Here is a 9,082-nt window from a genome sequence, read left to right on the forward strand (position 1 = left end):
CCTCTATTTCTCTCTCTCTCTCTCTCTCTCCCTCTCTCTCTCACTGTCTCTCTATCTCTGATCCACACCCCCGCTTCCTTCCTTCCTTCCTCGCCAGGCCACCCTCTTCCAAGGGGGCGCAGGAAGGGGTGGCATTTAATCACAGGAGCCCGCTGCTGGTAATTCCGTCGGACAATGGCTGTTGACCTGCCTCGCTGGGGATGGCGTACCGGTCACCCTTCCACGGTATTACCGTGGATACGTTCCTCTTTGTCAGCGACTAGCCGCAGGATACGCTTTCCGTCTTCTTTCCGCTGGCAATCGTCGAAAACTGCGGCCGATCACCGCCGACCACCGGCATCGATCGCGTGAAACACCGGAGGTGTTCCTCCATTATAGCTGATCGATTGCAGGGCAATGAGGGGCCTGGATCTTTCCTGGAATCTGCAATTGGCAAACGTTCCGTTCAGCTGACAGATATACAAAAATTATCTTCTATGGTACTTCTTTGTGCTCGCAAGGCGATGATAATTTGTAGCTGTCGATTGGGTCATTATCTTGACTGTTTGTGTAGGGTCTGTGGTCGACGAGGTTCGCTTTGAATCTTCATTCTGGATCTTTCGGTCGTTAAAAACTTCCTTGTTCGTTCTTTATAATATAAATGCTGTCTTTGTATTAAAAAGTATTCCACAGTGTTTTATTTACACCCTCGCAGTGCGGTGGCCGTGACAATTTTGAGTCACGGTGTTTAAATCGTTCTCTTAGTTACTCGATTTTCGACAATTAAATAAAATAAATTGCTGTTGCATTAGGAGCAACAGAATGGCTAACAATTATGCGAGGAATATGCGCGGTATATTCCGAGTAATATGCTGAGTAATATGCGAGGTATATTGAAAAATATATTTCGGAAGATTGCTGAATAAAGCTCAGAATTGTTATAAACATCGAGGATATAGTGCAGTCATGAAAATGCTCCGCCGATAGAGGATTAATAGCCCAATTTGCAATACGAATCATCAGAGATGCTTATTGAGAGCGAAGATAACGCTGGACCAGCCTGTTTTGATAATATCTTATCGTGGAGGGTGGTGCAGCATAAGATCACGATCATAAACTTCGAACGAATCTCATTGTTGCGTATAAGCCTATAAACAAGGCACAGAACAATGTGCATAACTGGACCACGGATTTTTGCGCAAAATAAATGTTTTCATCAACAATTCCAAGAGATAGGAATTTAATAAGATCGCGTCTCCCCTATTAATAGTCTTAATTATCTCAAAAATAGTATACTACGTTATTCTAGTCTTTTGATGTTCTTTCTGTTTCGCGTTTCATGTTACCACTTTTTTCATACACGCGAAAAATCCGCAGTCTGTACACAACACGGCAGAGAACACAGCTGCTCAGTATACAATACAGAAACCAACACAAAAACAGTTGAAATTTCGAGGAACAGTAACGTCGAATTTAGCCGATGCCGATGAAAGACACGAGCGCGTTAACCTTGGGCACAGATTTGCTTGAAAACATTCTTACGTTTGAAACGGATTTAATTTGCTGATGCGCGGAATAGCCTACAAAGGCAGTAGATTTCGCGTGAGAAAACATTTATTCGAGTACATTTATTATTGTATATAATAGACATAGTAATTAGAAGCTCGAACGACGAATTAGCCCTTTGTGCACAATCTGAGCGTCAATTAGGGAGACATTACTGTACATTGTATCTGAATTATGTTGCAGTTTGCTGAGGCAATTCGAACTTTTGAGCTAATTCGATCGTTAATTATTTCGGTTACGAGCGTTATTGAATTGCTGTGTAATTTAATTCGATGTCGATCGGAATTACGAATTACAATGTAATTGAATTCAGTGACGATCTGAATTAAAAGAAGTTAAAAGTTAAAACAGTTAAATCATCGTTTTTATTCCAGCACTACTATGTATGTATTCATATTAACCCTTTGCACTCGAGTGGTGACTCGGAGGCACCCCTAAAATTCGTTACATCACGTTTCAAGATAATTTTGATATCAACAAAGTTCAGATTTAAAAAATCGTCAAAACTGTAATTGTTGCGCGACTCTCAAGAGTCAATTTCATATGCATAAAATGCATTCTGCCACTTAAAATAAAAACACTATAAGTTAGAAGAATAATTTTATATTATATTTATATTATATTTATCAATAAAACCGTAAAATCTGGCAGGAAACATTGGGAGAATAGGCACGTTTGTTTCGATGAAAATATGAGCCGTTTATTTTGAAAGTGGCATAAGTCACTTTACCGTAATGAAAAGTAGTGATTTTTTAATGTTCATACGAAATTATTTATACTGAGAAAAATATCAGTATCCCGAGATAACAAATACAAGTAAATCTTCTCGAAAGTTAGCATTCATATTTTTAAACGTGTTAAAACGCAAACCCTTAAATACAGGGTTCCCCGGAAAGAATCATCCGATTTCAAAAATTTATATTTTAAAAAATTAAACACAGAAAATTATAATTCAAACACGAATATAACGGGAAAATGTGCGAGTTTTACTTTTTACCCCATTGGCACTTGGAGGTTCGGAATTTTCTTAACACGGAACTACGAAACCGTTAGATTGGTCGCAGTTCATCCGATAATATGGTTCTACACAGTTGGCCTCCGAGATCACCCGACCTAACCCCATGCGACTTCTTCCTTTGAGGATTTGTGAAGGATCTTGTCTTTGTACCACCTTTACCTACAAGTGTAAATGAACTGAAAAAACGCATTTGTGATGCTGTACAAACAATTACCAGAGATACATTACACCGTATTTGGCAAGAACTGTCATATCGCAACGATATCATACGTGTAACGAAAGGAAGTCATATTGAACACTTGTAAACAAAAACTCACACATTTTCCCGTTATATTCGTGTTTGAATTATAATTTTCTGTGTGTATTTTTTTAAAATATAAATTTTTGAAATCGGATGTTTCTTTCCGGGGAACCCTGTATATCGACTTAAAAACAAAGTGACTTATGCCACTTTCAAAATAAACGGCTCATATATCAACGAAGTTTTATTTAAAAAATGAATATCTCTCCTCTGTATTTGATACAAAAATTTTCAGTAAAAAATTTCTCTTCATCTATAAAACAGTCTGGACTTGGCAGTGTGTAAACTGGAAATAAATACTTTTGGTCCCGTAAGGGTTAAAATAGCTTCGAGTGCAAAGGGTTAGACTCGTCATCGTTAACTTGACCAAACCAAGTACCTGCGCAGTCTCGGTCATCGAAGGGGTTAACAACATGTTGCTCCGGTAAATATCCGCAGAAGTTGATGCGCAGGAGGCGGCCGAGGAAGGTTGCAATCCGGTGATTACGGTGCAACGGTGGATCCGATCGGCGCTCGTTAACATGTAACCGGTAGCCGGCCCGGCGAATTAACGCGATTAACGATTACAGAGCGGTCGCATGTTGGGTCGGGCGGAGTCGTCCGAGGCTCATCAACGCATTACTCATACGCGGTTGAGCAATTGCTACAGTTACGGCCGCGGCAATTGCTCGAGCAATTTATTTCCGCGGGAATCGACGACTTCGAAAACGGAAACGGGCCGCGGCGAGGCGAGGCGCGGCGCGGGGCCGAGAGATCGATTTCCATCGGGCTCGATCGCGATATCCTCGCCGGACAATTCATAAACGCACCCTCCGCTGTTTTGTCCGATGGTCCGAAGGAGGGTCTGCGGGGTAGAGAGCGGTCTGCGGGGGTGGTCGCGATGAGTGTACCGGTGGTGAGAGCGCGGGGGCGGAGTGCGCTCGCGGAAACCGGAGCGAAACGGAGCGGCGGCGGCGGCGCGGTGGCCGGCAATCTGATCGGCCTATCCTTCTCGTAATTGCCTGTAGATCCCGATCGCGATTACCCGGGAAATTAATACGGTCCTGGCTCCGGAATTTATGCGACTCTGACGTGGATTATGCATATACGGCGGCCGTGGGCCGGCCGCGGCAATAACCGCGTCGTTACGACGACGTTATCGGCCCGCGATTCTGAAATCGCTGCTTTCCCCGGTTTTGCCGGAGCCGATAGCGCGCCGGATCATCGCGATCAGCTTTGTAACGATTATGAACGGTGCTCTGTCAATTTCGGATGGCCGACGCCGACGCCGCGCTGCCCGATGCGGCCGGTTGGTCGGTCCGCGCGCGCGCGGCCGGTTACACGTTGTCCTCGGAAGAACTGATGGCGGTAATGAACAGCTCGTGAATTAATGACCGGCCCTGGAAATGCTGTTCGATGAACGCGCGTTACTTTCCTTGATAAATGACGACCGGCCGCGGCTTTAAAAATGCCCGCAGATAACGGAAGCGCGGGCGTAAATTCCGCGCGCTGAATGCATGCCCGTGAACGCGATTGTTCGGCGCCGCGCGAAAAACGAGGAGCCCCGGTTTCCACCGGACCGTGGAAATTCGTTCGCGCGATTTTTAATGGATTCCGGAATCTTCTCCCGCGGAAACGGGATTATTTATACATAGAATCGCAGCCTCGTTATTGGTACATCGGAGATATTCCGAGCGATGTCGGAAATGGAATTGTTTCTTTTTTTTAATTCGTTCGTTTAATGTCGCATCTGATTAATGACAATTAGCGGCCATTTCTGGGATTACATTTGGATTGTCTGTGTTCAATATTATGGCTTCAGTGTTATCGTTTTGATTTATTTGGGTCGTTGCAAAAATCATTTCAATAGGTTCTTTAAGTTATTATACAGCGTGGATCATGAAGAATAATCAGCTTAATTTATTTCGTGCTTCGATTGGACATTTTTGGACAGCTAAGGTAACGTCGTTTAAGCACAGTTTTAGGACGATTGTACCATATTTTTTGTTAACCCTTTTTTCCTGGTTATCTTTACGACATAACTTTTGTCGTGTGTTCATAATTGTTCAAACATTCTTTGATGGTATTGAGCATTATTTTCACTTGTTTCCTGATATTGTTGTACACTAGGCATTCTATTAGGATGTGCTTAATTGTAAGCTCATTGTTACAGTTGTCACAAAATGATTTATCTATTCTATAATTTTCGAGAGCATGCTCTGGGGGGAGGGGGGAGGGTTATTTTAGTATGCCCAATCCTTAGTCGAGATAGTAGAATTTGTTTCCGTTAAAAGAAATGTAATTCGATTGAAACTGATTTTTTGATGCACGCTTGGAACATCGCCGTTGGAAAGTTCAGAAATTCTTGGCTGCGAATCATTCTGCTGCGCGAAAAAAGCGGACGACGAACGAGGGTCGATTCGTTGAAAAGGAAAGTTTCGAGGGATACCGTCGGACGTGGATACAATTAGCCGGCCATTGAACGATAGGCGAGGAACACGGTTACACGTGTGTGTAAGGTTAGGGCTCGTTTTAGAAATAATTGCATCACTTCGGAGGGAAGTGAAAGGGAGTCCCGAGGATAAGGAGCGCATCAGGCGGCTTCAAGAGGGGAATGCTACCGCTGTCAGTAATGAAAGGAAGATTGCGAAGAATGAGAGGGCAGCTGAGATCTTATCGGGCACCGGCTCCGCTGGGAACCGCCGGAGCCACTTGCCAACTTTCAGAAAATCTGCTCCCGATTTTTCTTCGAAATTCTGATCCGCTCTTCGACGGCCCACGGTGGCAATAGCTGATCACGCCACACCGAGTCTAATTATCATATTTATTTCATTTCTTTTATTTTTTGTATTCATTCATGAGTTCAGAAATAAAGTAAAAAATGCATTATGCTATTTAAAATGAAAGTCAAGGTGGCCTGAGCTTTTTTGTTGAATTAAAAGTTTTTCCAAATTTGTATCGTTGCTCTTTGTTCTCCTCGAAGTACTAGTCAGCTTTTATTGCAAAAATCTTTTTGTCAGATTTGGGTAAATTCCTAAAAAATCGGTGTGATCGTTAGGATGAACACCCTGTATTTATACAATACAATAGAAGAAAATAAGAAGACAAATACGAAAAAAGTATGGCGGGTACAATAGGTATACAGTAGATATAATAGGTGGAAGATAATATTATAAAACAATTTTAATTATAAAACAAATTATATTATTATAACAAATTATATTATATCAAATCATACATATTATAAGACAAAAATAATAGAAAAGAGTACAAAGAAAAATTACTACAAAGGGTAGAAAAATTAGGTTGTAAAATAGCTAACCGTAATAATAGCTGTGTTAATAATTACAGTTACTATTACAATTATTAAAATATTTTAAGTCTTTTTAGAAGAAGAAGTTATAGCTCGTCAATAGAGATCGCGAGTTAAACAGCCAGGTTGAATTTCCTCGGTTACGCTGAATGCCATAAATTACCAAGATTGCAACGAGCGTGCTCGCAACGCGATCATTTCTAGAGAAACTGGTCCCGAGCTTTAGAATGACAGTTTTGGAGTGTGCAGAGGGGATAGGGGGAGGGAAGAAAGTCGAAAGGGTAAAGAGTCGGGATTCAATTACGGGTGAAAGGGAGCAGCGTAGAATTACACGGTGAAAAAACGAGCACGAGCGGAAAGCGTCTCTAAAACGGCGTCGGAAGGAACCGGCGTATTTTTCTGCTGTCCCGCCGTCGGACTTTTGCTGCCGCGCGCGGAAACAAAAAACGTGGCCGCATAGTTCCGAAACAATTCCGTCGCGGAATTCCTCGACATCCGCGGCTAAACGGCAATAAATTCGCCACGCATTTTACGGGGTATGCGCCGCCGCCGCCGAGGTACCGTTCTCCCGAGAAATGTTCCGCGATATTCGCGCGGCAATTAATACGTTAACGAGACAAATCACTTTGCTGGCCCTGGAAATTCTCTGACCAAATTCTTCTCCTAGGGATACCTGGAAAAAAAAAATTCGCGCGTCGATGACTCTTCGGAGGACATTATTCCGCCGAGGATACGTATGTATTTTGCATGGAGAACCTATTTTCGAACGATAGCTGTACATATTTTCATAGTCTATTATTAGTCGTACCTTTCTGGAAGTCAACGACGTTGTTATGGTCATGCGAGCGCGAGTCGCATGGAACGTTTGTTTTGATTTCGGAGCTCGGGCAATGCCGCGGTCGATCGGTCGAAGAGACTGTTGCGACGCTGCAGAGTTTCTAACCGACGTTTTTTTTTCTGTTCCTCGTGCGTGCCGGAGAGAGCAGCGTGTGTTTCTTGTTTTCGTTTCACAGACTTTTGTACATATACATGTGTTATTCATTACGTTTAGTTACTTCATATTATAATTACTATTTCTATATTAATATAGTAATTTTAATTATATATATAATATAATAATAATTATTATTATCTATATTAATATAGTAATTATAATATTATATTATAATACTGTATGTATATAATTATAATAATATAATAGAATATATAATATAACACTATACATTCTAAATATATCATAATTCTGTATTATTACTATAAGGATTTAACTGCTAAATTAAACTGCTAATACTATAATATAATATACATAGAATTATATTACTATAATAGAATATATAATATAATACTATACATACAGAATTATAATGCTACAATTCTATACTATTACTATAAGGATTAAATTGCTAAATTAAACTGCTAATACTATAATATAATATACATAGAATTATATTACTATAATAGAATATATAATATAATACTATACATATAGAATTATAATGCTATAATTCTATACTATTACTATAAGGATTAAATTGCTAAATTAAACTGCTAATACTATAATATAATATACATAGAATTATAATGCTACAATTCTATACTATTACTATAAGGATTAAATTGCTAAATTAAACTGCTAATACTGTAATATAATATACGTAGAAAATTATATTACTATAATAGAATATTATAATATAACACTATACATATAGAATTATAATGCTATAATTCTATACTATTACTATAAGGATTAAACTGCAATATATTTTATGACAGATTTTAAGCTCTTAAATTTGGCATAGAAAATGTGAGGAATGAACTGCGAATTTTCCGCATTTGCGAGAAAAATGCGAGAAGAATAAAGTAAAAAAATTCTTTTTTAAAAAGAATAGGTACATCATTCTTTATCTTTTGTTACACATAGTTGACTAAACGACTTGCAAGTCTGCATAAAAATCTGCAGTCCGGTGATAAGTATTCTAACAGAATGAATTATTATTTTTCTACAGATTTCTCTATAAACGTATTTGTGAAAATCTGTATTTACACAAAAATCTTACTTCAGCGAAGTTGAATATTTTTTTGCGCGTGCAAGATGGATCCTTCTTTGGAGGACCAAGAGCGCTGCAGCAGAGATTTTAAACGACCACGGCGTATCTCTGAAATACACCGCAACCACCCCAGGATTAAAGGATCACCTCTACCGCTAAAGGGTTTACAGTCCTTTCAAGGCAGACTTTTTCCAAAGGAATACTTAATAATTATTTTGAAACGAGTCGCAGAGCTGCATTAGTCTTTTACAATGGGATTTCACATTTAGAAAGAATGAAGAAAATTAAAAATTACTTCCCAAGAAAATTAGCTTATAATAATCACGACAATTAAAAATAAAATCGGCCCAAAAATGCAGGGTGTTCCAGCATCGGTACTACAACCGAGGAAAGGGTGATTCTACACAAAAAAAAAGAAAAACAAATCAAAGATAAAGAACAGACTTTTCTTAGTAGAGGCTTCGCGAAAATCAGCTTCGAACACTCAGAATCTTCAACAATGTTTGCGTTACAATAAATTAACATACAATTGTATCAATGAAGTAAATGAATAAAGCAAGTCCTCCTTCGCAGCCGCAAATATAAAACTGGACAGTTCGTCCGGCTTACAAAGGACACAGGCTCCAGTAAAATCCAAACGGCAGACCGGAGCCTAAAAACGACATCAGTTTGCCCAGAATCCGACAAACGAGGAGTTTATATTATCGCGGCGATCTGTCGGTGGTACGGAGCTACGTATGTATGTAGCTCGTACAGCCGTAACTCGATCAGAGCGGCGACGATAACTCGGCATCGCAAATTCCAGGGGAACGGAGCCGGCAGTGTCCACATTTCGTGGCGGGAAGACAGCGCACCACCACCGCACTGCGCGCGGCAAT

The sequence above is a fragment of the Megalopta genalis genome, chromosome 12 (assembly GCF_051020955.1).
Source record: "Megalopta genalis isolate 19385.01 chromosome 12, iyMegGena1_principal, whole genome shotgun sequence".
NCBI lineage: Eukaryota > Metazoa > Arthropoda > Insecta > Hymenoptera > Halictidae > Megalopta > Megalopta genalis.